This window comes from Desmodus rotundus, chromosome 8 (assembly GCF_022682495.2).
Source record: "Desmodus rotundus isolate HL8 chromosome 8, HLdesRot8A.1, whole genome shotgun sequence".
In the NCBI taxonomy this organism is placed as follows: Eukaryota; Metazoa; Chordata; class Mammalia; order Chiroptera; family Phyllostomidae; genus Desmodus; species Desmodus rotundus.
The window spans coordinates 89,008,808-89,027,326 of NC_071394.1; positions in this window are offsets into that span (position 1 = coordinate 89,008,808).

An 18,519-nucleotide genomic window follows, 5' to 3' on the forward strand; every position below is an offset into this window, starting at 1 on the left:
CTGAAGACAGCCCCAGAGTGATACCCTCTGGGCAGCAAGACAGAGCCAGGTTCCCTGGAGTTTCCACGATGTTGAAGCAGCTGTGTGGCACTCCCCTGTCCCACTCTGTGCCACAGTCCTAATGAAAACTACTGCTTGGCTTGTGCCTGCAGCCCACTCCATGGGGCTCAGTGAGGTCCAGGGGCCTAGTGGGAGGATTCATGCTTGAAGCACACAACATGCTGTTCTCCCATCCTCCTTTGTCCCCGTCTTTTCCCAGCCACAGCTTCCTCTATGAGCATGTCTCTTTTCCCATGGACATTAATTCTGTCAGAGAAACACAGGCTGGTCACCTGCCCCACTAACTCATCCAACACATCCTGAAATGTCAGAATTCTAGCCACAGGCCCTGGGACTCCTGCTCCCTGGTTAACAACCATCATTGTGAAGACAGGCACTTCAGCAAGATATCGGGGACAGGGACGCAAAGGGAAAATGGGTCAGAGTGCCCCTCCATGAAATAGAGAGAGCGAACATGAACTCTGCATTGTTCCCAAGAGTTTTTTACCCTACATGCCCCAAAGCAACAGGGGCTGGGGATGGTGGGTTTAGAGTCAGGATGAACTGAACCCACTAAACTGCTTGGGCATTCTGAAAGGGTGAAAGAGCCAGAGGAAATTTTGTTCATGCCAGAGTAATGTTTTTCAATTCTAAATTTACTAATAAATTCTTGGGTCACACCAGTTTCCCCACATGCACCACAACCCACCCATTTATCACACAAATGTGCATTACATGTACTTCCCAAGGAGTTAGTAAAAGCTCCAGGTCAGTGAGTTATTCCACAGATGAAATTATTAAAGATATTTTGCTTGTAAACTCATAGAACCTGTCAGGCCTCGATCCATAATTGATAATTAATACTTATGAACAATACTCTGCACAGCTGGAAGAACCTGGCTGGCGCATGGTAGGTCACCTACTTCCAGCAGGCTTCACTTCCATGCTCCCTCCACACTCACCTCAACAGTTAGACCCTTGTCAGTGATTTTCCTGAGTCCTTTGGCTGTTGGTCTACCCATTTGCTGGAAGCCGATGTGGACTTTGGGGCCTGAGCAGCTCACCACGTGTTCCCCTTCCCCTCCATATCACCCAAACACTGTTGATGCTCGTCAAAATCTTGATTCACAGGAACACCCTGCACCAGATTCCTTGGCATTCTCAGAGATCTGGGATAGAGAGCAAGCTCATCTGCCAAGACCTCAGAAATAGCACAGAATGAAATCTGCCAGCTTGTGGCTTTAAAAAGTCCACTCACCTTTCTCAAGAGAAATTAGTGCATAGCAAATGAAAATCACTAATGTTCCTATTCATCGGGCATATTATTCCCCTTGGATACGAAATGGCTCTTCTCAAGGCTGCGACTAATGGATGTCTCGACCTCTAATGCTAAAACTTGTGAGCAGCTCACCATGTCAGGTCATCAGCACAGAAGGACTTTGAGGGTAGAAAGGGGCACCTTGACCTGCCTTCCTGGTTTAAGCTCCAACACTAACTGCAGAGTCTACACAAGCCCTTTCCTTCTTTGGGCTCCAGTTTCTCCAGGTCCAGCCAGACCATAAACAAAAACTCCTGGCCCTCCCCTCCTCAAGGATGTTAAGATCCTATTCAGTCTAAGAGATCTGAACAATTTGAATTCTTAAAAGTCGAGAGGAGAAATCGATGACCTGCTGGCTGTCTGACCTGAGGTAACACATATTAACGCATCTGCCCCATCCCACTTTCCCCTCCCATTAAGTGGAGCTGATTTGGGGAGTGGAGCAAGGAGAGAGGGCATTCTAGGACATAGAAGATTGACCCCACAGAAAAAAGGCAGAAGCAGGGAAGGCCAGGGAGGTCCTGTTATATTTCAGCTACCCTAAAATTTGAAAATGTGAACCACCAAACTGAAAGGTGATTATTTGCATTGTAAAGGATTTCTTAGTAACAATGATATTATCAAGTACCAATACACTTAAATGTTTTTGCTTCTTGGTAGATTAGGGAACCATCTGCTGATGGTCTCCATCACTATAAGCTAATTATGGTGCTAGGTGCTTTAACATTGACTATCTTCTCTAATCCTTTTAACTGACCAGATAAACTGAGGCTCATCCAGATCATATACCTGCTTAGAGTTCCATAAGCAATAAATGCTGGTAGGATTTCAACTCAGGCTGTTTGACTTCAAGACTCATGTTCTTCTCACAATTCCATACTGCTTCTCAGGCACAGGGAAGCTTAATTTGAATTAATGAATATTTAACTGTCTAGTTGGTGAAATAGTTCCTCCAAATTAGACATAATGTAAGTTAAAGAAAAAAAATAGAATTCTAGTGAAACAAATACATTGTTTATATATCAGTCCTCAGAAACCTAACCATTACAAAGGTGAGGCTCACCTGTACTGCTTTGTTGATGAAACATACTTGGATGGTCTTAGGTAGTGGGCGCAGGCTCTGTGTTAAGAGATCAGGAGGGAGATTACTTCCTCACTGACTGCCTATTTAACATGGCTGACTCTCAACACTTGGACTTTTTGTTTGTTTGTTTTACTTATTTTAGTTTTTTTCTCTTGTATTTTTTGTTTTCAACACTTCGCCTTTAATTCCAATCCAACACAGAACTTTTTAAATTTTCCCTAATAAAAATTATTTGTTTCTTCTTTAAAGTATATTTTACTGATTATGCTATTACAGTTTTCCCATTTTTTTTCCTGTTTATTCCCCTCTGCCTTGTACCCACCCTCCCACAGCATTCCACCACCTTAGTTCATGTCCATGTGTCATACATATAAGTACTTTGTCTTCTCCATTTCCCGTACTACTCTTAACCTCCCCCTGTTTATTTTGTGCCTACCATTTATCCTTCTTATCCCACCATTATCCTCCCTCCCACTCCCCACTGATAACCCTCCATGTGACCTCCATTTCTGTGATTCTGCTCCTGTTCTAGTTGTTTGCTTAGGGTTTTTTAAAATTATTTTATTGTTGTTCAATTACAGTTGTCTGAATTTTCTCTCCACCCCACTACCCCACCCCAGCCAAACACAACCCCCTCCCCAACTCCCACCCTCCCCCTTGGTTTTGTCCATGTGTCCTTTATAGTAGTTCCTGAAAACCCTTCTCCCCACTATCCCTTCCCCCCTCCCCTCTGGCTATTGTTAGATTGTTCTTAACTTCCTTGTCTCTGGTTATATGTTGTTTGCTTTTTTCTTCTGTTGATTATGTTCCAGTTAAAGGTGAGATCATATGATATTTGCCCCTTACTGCCTGGCTTATTTCACTTAGCATAATGCTCTCCAGTTCTATCCATGCTGTCGCAAAGGGTATAAGCTCCTTCTTTCTCTCTGCTGCATAGAATTCCATTTGTACATTTGTACCATAGATTTTTGATCCACTCATTTGATGATGGGCACTTGTTTTTGTTTTTTAGGCTCAGTTGTTGATAGTTGTGAGTTTGTTGTCATTTTACTATTCATAGTTTTTGATCTTCTTTTTCTTAGATAAGTCCCTTTGACATTTCATATAATAAGGGCTTGGTGATGATGAACTCCTATAACTTGATATTATCTGGATAGCACTTTATCTGACCTTCCATTCTAAATGATAGCTTTGCTGGATAGAGTAATCTTGGATGTAGGTCCTTGCCTTTCATGACTTTGAATACTTCTTTCCAGCCCCTTCTTGCCTGCAAGGTTTCTTTTGAGAAATCAGCTGACAGTCTTGATTGTCAAGCTGACAAAGGGAACTCCTTTGTAGGTAACTATCTCCTTTTCTCTTGCTGCTTTTAAGATTCTCTCCTTATCTTTAATCCTGGGTAATGTAATTATGATGTGCCTTGGTGTGTGCTTTCTTGGGTCCAACTTCTTTGGGACTCTTTGAGCTTCCTGGTCTTCCTGGAAGCCTATTTCCTTTGCCAGACTGGGGAAATTGTCCTTCATTATGTTTTCAAACAAGTTTTCAGTTTTTGGTCTTTCTCTTCCTCTTCCTCTTCCTATGATTTGGACATTGGAACTTTTAAAGTCGTCCTGGGGGTTCCTAAGCCTCTCCTCATTTTTTTGAATTCTTGTTTCTTCTGTTTTGGTTGAATGTTTATTTCTTCCTTCTGGTGCAAACCGTTGATTTGAGTCCCGGTTCCCTTCTTTTCACCGTTGGTTCCCTGTATGTTTTTCTTTATTTCACTTTGCATAGCCTTCACTTTTTCCTCTATTTTGTGACCATGCTCAACCATTTCTGTGAGCATCCTGATTACCAGTGTTTTGAACTCTGCATCTGACAGGATGGCTATCTCTTAGTGGCTTAGTTCTTTTTTTGGAGTTTTGATCTGTTCTTTCATTTGCGCCATATTTCTTTGTCTGGGAGCACCTGTTACATAGTAAGGGGCAGAGCCTTAGGTATTTGCCAGGGTGGGGCAACCCACTTCACTGCATTGTGGTGCTGTATGTGGTGGAGGGGTCAGAGAGGGAACAATGCTGCTTGCTCGGCTCTTAGCCAGCTTTCAGTCACTTCCTGCACTACCCACAATGAAATTGGGCCCTTCTGGTGCTGATTCCCGGGTGGGTGCATTTGTGTACATTCTAGGACCCCGTGCATCTCTCCATCAAACTCTCCTGTGTGGCTGGGTGTTTCTCCCGCCACCGCAACCCCCACAAATTTCTACAGCCAGAGGTTTTCAGGCTTTCTTTTCCTGCGCTGGAACCCTAGGTTGCAGAGTTGGTCTCGCTCCCCCATTGCTCCTCCCGGTTTATCCACACACAAATGTGGGAGTGCCAGCTACCCCCTCTCTCACCCAGTCCTCCACCCACCACCTTGCCATGCAACCTCTCCTGCCATGCATCCTGGCTGCCTGTCTCCACCCCTCCAACCAGTCCAGATGAATGTTTCTTCTTTAACTACTTGGTTGTAGGATTCCATACAGTTCAATTTTCTGGCAGTTCTGGTTGTTTTTTGTTTTTAAATTTGTTGTTGTCCTTCTTTTGGTTGTATGAGGAAGCAAAGTGTATCTACCTATGCCTCCATCTTGGCTGGAAGTCTATTTGTTTCTTTTAAATGTTAGCACTTACACCATAGGGGAAGCCTTAGAGGAAAAGATAGATTTGAGTACATAAAATGTTTAAATTTTACATGACAATAACACTGTAAATAAAGTTAAAGAAAAGTGAAAACTTGAAAAAATATTAGAACACATGATAATCATCACGTAAATATTAAATATGTTAAGAACACTTTTAAATTATTTTTTAAATGAGCACCTAGAATAACAGGCATAGGACCTCAACAGGCAATTGGTGAGAAATCAAAGTAGAACTTAATATATTTTTTACTTATCAGATTTGTTGATAAGACAACAGAACAAGAGGAAACTGGTAAGAGTATAGGGAAACTGACCCCTCTGTGCACTGCTAATTAATGTGAATTGGTACAACATTTCAGAGTGGCAATATGTATTAAAACAGTTTATGTCTCTACCATGTTTGGATTTTTTTTTCAACAATCATACAATGCTTTTGTAAAAACAACAACAAAAAATAGATAATATTTTTAAATGTGCTTACCCTTGACCCAACACATTTCCTCAGCATAAATTCTAAAGAAATAATCATGAAGGTGTAAAAACATTTAGCTAAAAGAGATGGATGACAGCATTGATTATAAGGGCAAAAACTGCTGTGGCAGAAACCACTAGTCACTACACAATATCCTATCTTTCCAGTTTTCCTTAGCAACAGAATTCCCCTTCACAGCCACCTTGCAGCTGGGTACACCCAAATACAGGAAAGTGGGGCATTGTATTGCACTTCTAGGGAGGCTACTTAAAGGCAGCTGGCTTATCTAGGGAGCAGCCTTTAGACTTCCTTCCTTTCTCCTCTGTACTACCTAGAACTTGAATGTAATGTTCAGATCTCCTGTTGTCATTTTGGGCCACCCTAAAGGATGGAAACTAACCAAAAAAAGTATAGAGCAAAAAGGTATAAAGTGCCTGAGTCTCTGGATGCCTACCAGCCACACCAGCCCAGCTCTGGGCTGTCTTACATTAAGGAGAAATAAATACCCATCTTGTTTACGCCACTATTCTTTGGAGTTTTCTGCAAATAAAGTTGAACCTACACATGAAATTAAAACCTAAAAGTCCAACAGTAGAAAACTAGTTAGGTAAAATATATGAAATTCACATAATAAAACCTAAGTAGCCATTTATAATGATACTATATGGATAGAAGTTCACAACACTGATAGTTGATAAAGGCAGGTTTAAAAACAGTATGTACAGTATAATCTTATTTTTGTGAATGATGAAACTTGATATTCATGTATTGAAAAAAGTCTAGAGAGTTATACTCCAAAATAGTTATCTATGAGTAGTTGGACTATAGTGATTAGTTTCTGTTTTCATAAAAAGTGGCTAATTAATTTCATATCATGAACAGGTATTATGCAACTTACCTGTGTGAGACACTAAGGACCACCTGAAAACCTATTTACTTCCAGTTAAACAGACCAATTTTTTTTTAAAAAAGGAAATATTTAGCCATTACGAAGGCAGCACTGCCATATGGCACATGGGGGACTGGGAGGGAGCTAAGAGTGACTTGTAGGAGGTGTATTCACTCTTACAGATCATTTAGAGAACCACTAAATACACTAAAGTTCAACTCCACAAAATAGTTCCTTTAAAGACCCAAAGGGTTAAACACGAAGGCATATTATTTTCAGTGGCCATATGTGTCTCAAGCAAAGGAAGGAGCCTGCAGAGTTGCTTCCAAATGTTCAAAGGAGGTTTCCAGGTCTGCAGCTGGGCTTTATTAGGGAGCTGCAGTCAATACCCCATAAGAATCTGGCATAAACTTATTTGAAAAAATGTGAATATGCATCAAAAGCAGACTGAATATGTATAGGAAATGGGAATTGATCATACATTTTCTGGAACGCAGAAGTGAAACAGTCTAATAGATGTCTTTAAATGCTTTCTGTGGGTCTTTTCCCACTTGGTTGGTATCTTCCACTTGTCTCACCACGGAATTCAATTTCCTGACACGTGAGGCAATGGATGACTCTACTCAGCCGAAGAGAATGTCCGAGAGCCCTATAGTTAGTACATCACATCAGCAATGCCATAATTGAAGTCCTCCTATTTTTAAGGGTTGTGAGTTTTTGCTCTAGCATCTCCTTTTTCCTAAATAGCAGCAATGGTGCTGGCGACAGGAACGCATCAGCAGCTCCTCTGGGCTGTGGTCAAACCATTTGTCAGTCATGTGAAAATCAACAAGAAAAGACCGTTGGGGTTTCAAAGAGCTTTATGTTCCCATCTGGCATCCAAAAAAGGCTCATTTAACTTAACACAGCCACATTTCTCAAACACCTGGTTCTTCACTGGCATTTTGCTGAAAAAGTTCTTCCAAAACAAGAATAAAATCTCAGTTATCACTTAACCATTCATCAGCATGTGTGGTGAGTAATACTCACTATCCATGTGTTTAAGTTTTTGGTATGAAACTGTAGCACTAACAGTAACAATAACACTACCCCTACACTGTCACCTCCGCATATATTGAGCACTCACACTTTGTGCTAAGTATTGGCTAGATGTTTTAAATCCTACCTACCTGGTGAGTTAGGCATTATCATCTCCATTTTTAAAATGAGAAAATAGAGGTTCAGAGATATTAAGTCACTTGCCGAGTTCAGATAGGTGGCAGATCTGAAATTCACACCTACATCTGTTTGACTCTTCATTATGCAGACTTTTGTTTAAATTGTGGTAAAATTTACATACCCTGAAGTCTAGCATTTTAAAGTGTCACTTTCAGGTGTCCAATTCAGAGTCATTAAGTATATTGACAATGTTGTATAACCATCACCACTATCTATTTCCAAACATTTTTCATTATTCAAAATGGAAATTCTACAACCCAATAATTCCCTATTCCCCCCTGCCACCCCTAGTAACCGCTATTCTACTTTCTAGCTCTATGAATTTGCCTATTCCAGGTACCTCATTTAAGTGGAATCATACCATATTTGTCATTTTGTGACTGGCTTCTTTCACTTAGCATAATGTCTTTAAGATTCATCCACATTGCATATGCAGTATCAGAATTTCTTTCCTTTTTATGGTTGAATAATACTCCATTGCATGTATATAGCACTTTGTTCATCCATTCATCCACCAAGAGATATTTGGGTTGTTTCCACATTTGGGGCAGTGTAAATAATGCTGCAATGAACAATGATATTCAAATATCCAAGTTTCAGTTTTTAATTCTTTGGGGCATACACCTAAGAGTGGAATTCCTGGGTCATTTGGTAACTCTATGTTTAACTTTTTGATCCAGACTTTCTCTCTATATAAAATATGGTCCCAATTTTATATAGATATAAATATAAGCATATCACACACACACTCAAACACAATCTTTTCTTGATTCAGGGTGGGAAGAGAAATCCCTTTGAATCAAACAGACCTGGGTTTAAACCTGGGCTGCACCACCAACTAGATCTTAGATAAGTCATTTTACCTCTCCGAGCTTCAGTTTCTTCATCTACAAAATGGGAATAATAAAATCTATCTTGAGGATGTGTAGATTTGATTTCAAACAGGCAAAATGACTAATATATACCTGGACAGAATGGACAATGGATAAATTGAAACAATTTTCCTTAGTTTCATGAAACAGAAGAAATCTGTATTTTTAACATATAAAACATAATCCTTTTTTAGATCCAGTTTATAGGTGATGAACAAAAGCAAAGCCACATCAGGGCAAATCAGGGGACTTTGGATGCTTCAGGGAGAGTGAGATCCATAGTTTACTGGTTCCTGCCCCGAGCAGCGATGAAGAGATGGACACACTTGGCCAGCCATCATTAGCTCTCCCTTGTATCTTTCCTGCAGCCAGGGATTGTGAATCAATCAACATGGTTATTTAATAAAGCTCCCTGACTGCACGTGGCTCAAAGCACTAAACAACTAAATCTAATTTACCTGGAATGCAAAGATATGTTACATCTCCCCAGATGAGAATGAAAGCCCTTTAAATACAGAGATTATTTTTAATAGATCTGTGGGTCCAAATCGGTTAGAGTCAGTGGAACCACTGATGTCTTGAGCAACATGTATGGAATCTATGTGGCCAAGGATCCTGTTCACCATCCTCCGGCCCCTCCACCCCAACCAAAGACCAAGGCTGCACCCAGCTCTGGGTCTGTTGCCCTCGAAGAAATGAACCAGTACTCAAGAGCAGTGATAAGTTGCATCCAGAGGGTACTTCCAGAAATGTGACTTGATGAAGGTTATTAACTCTTCTGATCAATTTTGCTTTGGGTTCATATGCATTTAATGACTTTTTATTCCATTTAGTAATGAGAAGGCTGCTTAACACCATCACTTGTTCCTTAATGTCAACTCTGCAATTTGATCTTGCTTTGTCAGTTTCTTCTGACCTTCCTAAGACATGGAGGTGGATGGGTCTTTACTTTCTTTTGGTAAAGCATGATTGCATATTAGGAAATAAAAAATACACTTAGAATATAAAATTGACCTCAATTCAAGAGTGTCCAACTCACTAAGCATGGCAAAAGATAGAAAACATTTTGAAGAGTCCAATTCTCACCTGAAATCTAGAGGGTTTTTTGTTATTATTTACATTGGAAATTACAGCACTACAGTAGTCCTCCCTTATCCATGGGGGATACATTTCAGGGCCCCCAGTGGATGCCTAAAACCTCAGATAGTACCCTATCTATATTACGTTTTTCCCTATACATAACTATGATAAAGTTTAATTTATAAATTAGGCACACTTAGAGATTAACAACAATAACAAAGAAGCAGAACAATTATAACAACATACTGTAATAAAAGTTATGTGAATGTGGTCTCTCCCTGTCTTTCACCCTCCTTAAAAATATCTTATTGTACTGTACTCCCCTTCTTCTTGTGGTGATGCAAGATAATAAGATGCCAAATCTATTCCTGAATCTGGGCAGCCACCTCTTACTTGCAGGAAATGGCTGGGTGTCACTCATTTCAGGGGATCCCTTGCTGAAGTCTTTGTATAGGCTCAATGCTTTCTGATGCAATACATTTCTGTCTTTCAGGACACATTTTCTGTTCATGTCTTTCACCCACAAATTTAATGCCTTTTCCATCTTAACAAAGCACTTATCACATAGTGTAGCTATAACTTTTGCGGTTTGAGGTGCAACAGCAAAACTTGCAACAATTTTTTTCCTTATTCACAATTCACAAAAAGAATACTTACCATAGACCTTAGCAACCACAGCATATGATTTTTAAAACATTTTTTTAATCTTCACCCAAGGATATGTTTACTGGTTTTAGAGAGACAGGAAGGGAGAGAGAGAGAGAAACATCAATGTGAGAAACACGAATCAGTTGCCTCCCATATGCACCCCAACTAGAGATTGAACCTTCAACCTAGGTATGTGCTCTTACCTGGAGTCAAACCCACAACCCTTTGGTGCACAGCACAATGCTCCACCAACTGAGCCACCTGGCCAGGACAGCATACAATTTTTTTCATTCCTTACTATATTGAGAACTTTCACCTTTTTACCTAAGGAAGTACTTTATGGCTTCTCTTTGGCACGTCTGAGTTACCAGCATCACCATTCTTGTGTTTTGGAGCCGTTATATGTGAAATAAAGGTGGCTTGAACACAAGCCCTGCCATACCATGACAATCCATCTGATAACTGAGATAGCTACTATGTGACTAACAGGGAACATACACAGTATGGATACAAAGGACAAAGGGGTGAGTCATGACCCAGGTAGGACAGAACGGAGAGTGTGAGATTTCATGCTACTGAAAATAGCATGTAATTTAAAACTTATGAGTTGTTTTTTTCTGGAATTTTCCATATAATATTGTCAGATGACAGTTGACCTTGGATATCTGAAATTGTGGAAAGCAAAACTGAGGAAAAAGGGGACCTACTATAATCAGACACTATGACTGGTGAATTGCTTCAGTAATTTCCTCTGTTTGCAGACGCCCTATCTTGGCTGCTCCTCCATCAGTGAGGCCACGAGAGGGATAAAGGTATGCTACCAGAGCCGAATGCCCATGTTTGGGATAACATAACAAGGCTCAGTGCATCATGTTTTGTCATTTCTTCCTGCCTCTAAGTCTAAAGATGCAGGCTGACATTTACAGCATGTGAATACAACTTCAACCTCCATCTGTAAGCAGAAAATAGTTCATTAAATAAATGTCTGTCAGTAGTACAGCATGAACGTGAAGTCTGGTGTTTTATTCAGCCTTGAAGTTTTCTGAAGTAATAATGAACTTGTTCATAAGCACCCTCATTATGTTAATCCAAATTCCTTTAGGAGTCCCCAGGATAAAAGTTGGGGCTGACAGAACCTATTGGTGGATGAGCAGGAGGCCCTGCCCTCCTGCATCTGCAGTGCTCGTGGGTGTGACCAAAACGCTTTGTTCCTAATCTTTTGAGCTGTTCCTTCATTAGACATGTAAATCTTGTCCTGTCTTCATTTGGCTGCAAACAGCATGTAGATAGTTTATATTTTAGGAAGGGCAATGAACACCCAGGAATGTGACTGAAATATTATTGCTGGGCTGATTAGAGAAACTACAGAGCTGCCTGTGTCCACTTTGGACAATTCCAACATGGTGATTGCTCTCATGGTGGATGCACCTGGCAGCTAGTTAGCATGAAGAAGAGGAGCAGACCTTTCAGAACACCTCATTCATAATTTTCCAACCAAAAGGCATTTAAGAGCAATACCAAGTAAATATTTTTATCTGGGGGGAAGTGTTGAACTCTGAAGATTTGCAGAGAGAATTACATTTTTAAGTTCCTTGATTCAAGAATTTCATTATTTAACTATGTTCAAACCAAACTATTATATGAAATCTTTGCATTCATTCATTCACTCAACAAATATTATTTTATTTCAAAAATTGTATACACTTATGATGCACCAAGCACCATACTGGGTGCTAAGAATAAGATAATAAGGTCATGTGTCCTATCCACAGAGAACTTACAATTCTCCGGGTGTGAAAGATAAGTAATCAGCTACAGGAGAGAGTCTGTGATAAAGTGCTGTGACTGAGGTATGTGCCTTCAGGAAATGATTAGGCATATAAGACATACAACCCTAGGGTGGTCTCTAAAAGACATGGATCTGGGAGTGGCAGGGCAAGAAAAACTTCCAGAAAAGGGTGAAAGTAAAATTGGCCCTTGGAGCTGCTGGGCTGGCAGAGCAGAACTTGAGGGACAAAGGTATAAGCAAGAGCTTGGGACCTGTGAGCCACAAATGAGTGGGGGCATGTGGCCACAAATGCAGCAAGACACCTGGACATCTTGCAGAGACTTGGTCTGCATCATGAAGGCTCAGTAGATTCAGTGATAAGACCTGACTTTTGGAGAGAAGACCTTGACTGCTCTGAGTCTCTGGGCAGCCAAATAGATGCCACCAAGTCCACGAAATAGCATTTACCCATTACACCTTAGGAGAGCTCCCCTCACCACTCATTCCAGACCCTTACTTCAGTCTCATGTGCATGGCAATTCAATTTTCCAGTCCACAGGCTATTTGTAATAGCGAGGAACAAGGAGCAAGGGTCAGGTCTCAGCAGTAGTAGTAGTAACAGCTGCCATTAATGAAACACTGAACTTGTACTGAGTACTATCTCTTTCAGTTCTCTTCACAATTACATGGGTATGTATTATTATTCTCCCCTTCAGATAGGTGAAGAAACTGAATTTCTGAGAGATAAAGTGACTTGTCCAAGGTCACACAGTTGATAAGTGATGTTAATGGGGCTGGTACCAAAGCCTTTGGAAACCAGCACTACATCCTCAACTGGGCTGACAGAAAGGGACTGCAGAGCAAGACAGAAAGCAGACACCAGGTAATTGGTAAAGATGGCAGATTGAACACACCTATCTAATGTAGTTCCCTTTGAGACCCCACTAAAATTACTATAAAATGGATTTAGAAAATGGGAGAGGAGGCAATAATACAATTTGGAAGCTAGAAGAGCAGGTACTTTAGCAGTCTAGAGGATACTAATTCCTTGGTCAGCAGAGGGGAAAGCAGAAAATCAAGTTCATTTACTTGGAAAATCCTCATATGAGAGACCTATCCAGCAAATCCAACGTTAAATTATAGTATTTCTTACTATAGGAAGAAAAAATGAGGGAGGGATAATGAAAGAAATAATTCAAGAATATTTCCTAAAACTAAAAGGGCTCACCAAGTACCCAGCATAATGAAGGAAAATAAATCCATGTCATGTGAAGTATCAGAACATAGAGGTCAAAGGGAAAATCACATAAGCTTCCAGAAATATTTTTAAAATGTCAGGTAAAAAGGTTCTGGAACCAGTATGATCTTAGATTTTCAACAACAGCACTGGAAGCTGGAAGACAAGAAAGCTGTCTGAAGAAAAGTGAGTTCCAACCAAGAATTCTATACGCAGCCAAATAAGCAGTCAAGAGAGTAAAATGAAAACATTTTCATTTTTTAACATTCAGGATCTCAAAAAATTTATTTTCCACACACGTTTTTCCAGGAAGCTATTGAGGGATATGGTCCATAAAAACAAGGGAGTAAATAAAAAATGAGGAATGCACGGGAACCATGATAAGAGACAAAAAGAAACCTCAGGCTGAAAAAGGAGAACCCAGACCCACGAAATAGCTGTATACCTAGTATACAGAAGGCAACCGACCGACAGTGACATCTCAGAAGGCTCCAGAGAGGCTTCTTCAAGAAGACAAAGCTGAAAGAATACTCAGTGTATTTAGATGTGTTAACAGGAGTTCTGATAGTGCTACCCAGAGTATGGTCAGGCCACTGCTGTTATCCTTGAACTGTTCTAGAAATGCATTTTTATTGTATTTTATAAAAGTATCTATAACACATTAGACATTCTTGAAAAAGCTGGTCCTTTATCACAGATAGTTTCAAAAGCACTAATTTAGACAATGGTTTGAATCAGAAATACACAGAAAACTGAAGCAAATTATTTAAAAAAGACAATTATTAACTTGAGAGAAAAAATGTGCAGAAAAGAAAAATAATTACTGTTTTCTGCATGGTTAAGCTCTGAATAACATAAGAGTTATAATAATGTAAACACTAAATATTGATTTAGCTAAAATTATGATATATTATCCTGGGAGGTGGGAAGTATATGTGGCAGAGATGGGATAAGGTAAGAGTTAAATTCTCATCTTCCATAGTAGGAAGTCAATAGATAAAGACAAAAAGAGAAAAATAAACAAGTAGCAACACAGCCATGTTATTTATTGATATGAAATAAAAACTCTTAAGTCCTCTAAAAATGTAAAACTAATTCCCTTTGGGCAAGGAGAAATAGGAACAAAGGGACTAACTACTGTTTTTCTTAAGCAATATTGAAGAATTTATTGTCTCTTTGAGTGTGTGTAAAGTTAACACTCCAAGGGGTAAATCCTCAGACAATTAGAAAGCGTTACTATCTAAGCCAAAGTTTTCCATCAGGGTTCCAGGTAGTATATAGAAAGCTAACCTTAAATATGAAACCACTATTTTGTCTAGTGGTCAAATAATTCTTGAATACATATATATATTATATTTATATATAATTCTTGATATATACTCATCATATACAGGGGTGGGCAAAAGTAGGTTCACAGTTGTGAGTACACAGTACACCAAATTTTTTCTGGTATTATACATTTTTCCATATGGACAATGGTAAACCTACTTTTGCCCATATGTGTGTCTATTCTGATATTCTGGGAGACATGGATTCTTACAGATAAACTCCAAAGGATATTTAATTAACCTCGTATTGTAACATGAAAGCACAAGTTCTACTGTATCTTCCCTTAAATATTGTCCATCTATTTTGTACAGGTTTTTAAAATATTATAACTCTGTTCTAAACTTATCAAGGTTTACAGATGGCATTATAGCATAATCCATATTATTATAATTAGGCATTGTAAGGCATCCAACTGCATTCTAGCCACTGGAACAAATGCCCAGACAGAGACAGTCTTTGACCCAAATAGATGGCCAGGGTAATTCAAAGGGAAAAGAAAGAATACAGTGCTAAGAAAGGTAGCACCATTTTTATCCTTGTTTCTTTGGAAGAGATAAGGTGATTAAAAATGCTAAAGAGGGCATGTCTTTGTTTGCAGAATCATAAAATCAGAGAACTTAAGAGCATGAAAGAGCTTTGGAGACCATCTAGTCCATGAGTGTTAAGGGTGGGAGGAAGAACGCACAAACCCCATGAAAGCGTATGTAACTGCTTCCTGCATTGTCCTAGGGAGAGGGCCCTTGGTCTTCATCAAATTATTTAAAAAAAAAAAAAAAAGACTTGTGAATCTTTGTCTAATCCAACTCTCTCATTTGGCAAATTTATGCATTTTAGAGCTAATAGGACTCAGACTTTTAGTGTGTGTTTTTCTTTTTTTATTTTAGTAATATTTATTTAACCCAATATGTTTAAAACATTAAAATTTCAATTTGTAATAAACATAAAATTATTGGTGAGATATTTTGTATTATTTTTATCATACTAAGTCCTCAAAATATGGTATTTTATGCTTACATGTTAATGTAGACTAGCTACATTTCATGCACTCAAGAGGCATGTGACTAGTCAGTGTGTGTTTTTCTTTACCAGAGGAGAAGGGAGACCCTTGGAGGAGACAGGACCTGTCCAGCCTGACAACTGGAAAGTCAGAGGCAGAACTGGGAAAGGACTCCGATTTAGTCCTGCGTTTTAAAGTCCTGGGTCTCCTCACCCCACCTTATTGTTTCTAGCATACTGCATCTGCCTGTTTACAAATTACCATGTTTTGCTAATTAAATCAGTCATGCATAAGGAGTTAATTTTCAATAAGTGGTCAGTGATTTTTACATAAAACATTTCTACCCAGTTGTCCAAGCCAGAAACCTGGGCAGCATCTCTGCTCCTTCCACCCTCTCCGCCAACATCTAATCAGTCATTAAACCTTCACTGTGCTGTGCCCTAAGTATCTCTGAAATAGTCTCCATTCACACATTCAGTCCTCTGACCATGACAGCCTCCTAACCTGACTCACCAGAGGCTGTCCAGCAAAATATGTAAGGAATTTAGAATCTAATGAGAAGGTAAAGAGATTAATTTAATCCAATCAAGTGGTGACAAATTAGCCCCTGCACAGGTGATCAGAGTTGAAGGGAGTCAAGGAAAATCATGAGCAATGGAGAAAGACTCCCAAGAGAAATGGTATGCACTGAGTTGTAATAAATCCCAGTGAAACGTATGAGCTTAGAAGGCATCCGCCAGCAATGGAAGACAGAACCTGATTCTGACAGAGGGCCCAGTGTATTCCCCAAGGGCCTGAGTAGAATCGTCCAGGAAGTAGGTACTACCAGGACTTCAGTCCCAGTCTCATTATAATTGATAGGTAACAATATTATGGTCCTAAATTTTTGACCAAGTAACCTGCCTGAGGTGGTAAAACTGCTCCTCTTACCTGGGTAAGTGATTTTACAAACTGAGATAGTTAATATATACATACACACATATATACTTTAAACCTTTAATTTAATACTGCTAACTAGAGGACTAATTTCTGCAATCTTTGGGACACTCTGTGTATCTTTATAATTTAAAATGCAGTGAGTAGTAGGGTGTATTAGTGAATCTGTGATTCATTTGCTTTGGTATTTTTAAAACTTTTTAAAGGTGTACTAAAATTTGATCAGGTTGGTAAAGGCTTTAGGAATATTTAAAAGAATATGCTTCATAATGTATACAAATATCAAATTATTATATTATACATCTGAAATTAATATAATGTTATTACATCAATTATACCTCAATTTTTTAAAAAAACATGGTTTGCAATATTTAAAATTTTAATTCATTATTTTTGCAAGAAATGTTTCAGTGCTTAGGAAGTTGTTGCATATTAGGGTTGGAAGTCTTACCAACCAGGCACTTGGAGAGCTTGAAAGAAGTCAGGTATATTAAATACATCTCTAAATGTAGTATAATGTGTTTAAGATCATTTAATTGGCTAATTGTATAATTAGGAATCATTGTTTAGGGGAATTTAATACACACTAATTAAAGTGATTTCAACTCTAAATACCTGCAACTGTAAATAGTTCTCCCTGATGATAATGAGAAACTAACTATACTGACAACGGCCAGACCACACACAAAAATAAAACTCTGACCCGCAACTTGCAGCAACCTGCCTAGGACACCAATCCCTTATCTACAGTAACCAGCCCAGAAAGCCAGCCACTATGTCAGACTTCCAGGAAGCCAGACTGCTTGATCTAAAATGACCAGGACTTGATGAATCACTGACAACTTTCCTAATTTTTGTACCTGCTTCCAAAGTAAGATCAACTAGAAGAAGCCAAATATGCTCCCTTAACCAATCACTCAGGATGCCCCACTTCCAGTTAGTGTGTGTACAGCTTCCTCATGCCAACTGCTGCCACTCAGGGCACACCTGAAGTCTTCCTTTCTTCCCACGGTAAAGCTTTCCCACTCCTCTGCCTGCCTGTGAATCTCCGCCAAAACGCAGACGATGGTGGCTGACTCCCTTGTATTGCAAAGCCTGAATAAATAGTCTTTGCTCATTCGCATTTGGCTGGCCTTCATTTATTTCCACAATAAAATGCTCCCTTGGATATTAAGAATCCAAACCGATCCTAGTGTTTGTCTTCCATTCATCTTCCATGCTGCAGCCTGGTATTAGGGTCTCCCCCAACCTGCCCCGCCTAACCTCTGCCTCTGCTTGTCTCCATTCCATGCCTTCCATACCTTCCTCTCTAGACTGTGGCTCTGCCACATTCCCCTAGCCCCCATCCTCCTCCTCTCCCTCCTCCCCCTCACCTAACTCACTCCTCCTTCTTGCCTCAGCTCCAGTGTCGGTTCTGCGCCTGCTCTGTGCTCCACCCTATCAGCGCTTGTGCAGTTACCATTTCTTATTCCTCTGCTTTTGCCCTTGACTGTAAGCTCCACATGGGGCAGAAAAAAACCCACCTGCCTTGCTCACTATATCCCCAGCTACTATCTCAGGGCCTGGCACATGATAGGCATTCAATAAATGAACTCATCAGTGGGAAGCCAGCATTCGACAGATGGCCTCTGACCAGGAACATTAGGTAATTGTTTTAATGAACTATACTAATAAGAGGATTTTTATAAGCACACAAATCCACATTATTTCCAAAAAGGGAAAGTCATATTTAGCTATTTCAATTCATCAAACATCTTCTGAGTGTCCCTGAGTGCCAGTCCCTGATCCAGGTGCCAAAGACAGAGAGAAGATAAGACATGAATCCAGCTGTCAACAGCTCTGCTGGATACTGGAGATACACAGGTGATTAAGACATGCTCCCTGCCAGCAAGGGACTCAGCTATAACGGTAGTAATAGACATGAAAACAAATTATCACAACATATAGAGAATGATATTTCGAATCAGAAATGTGTACAA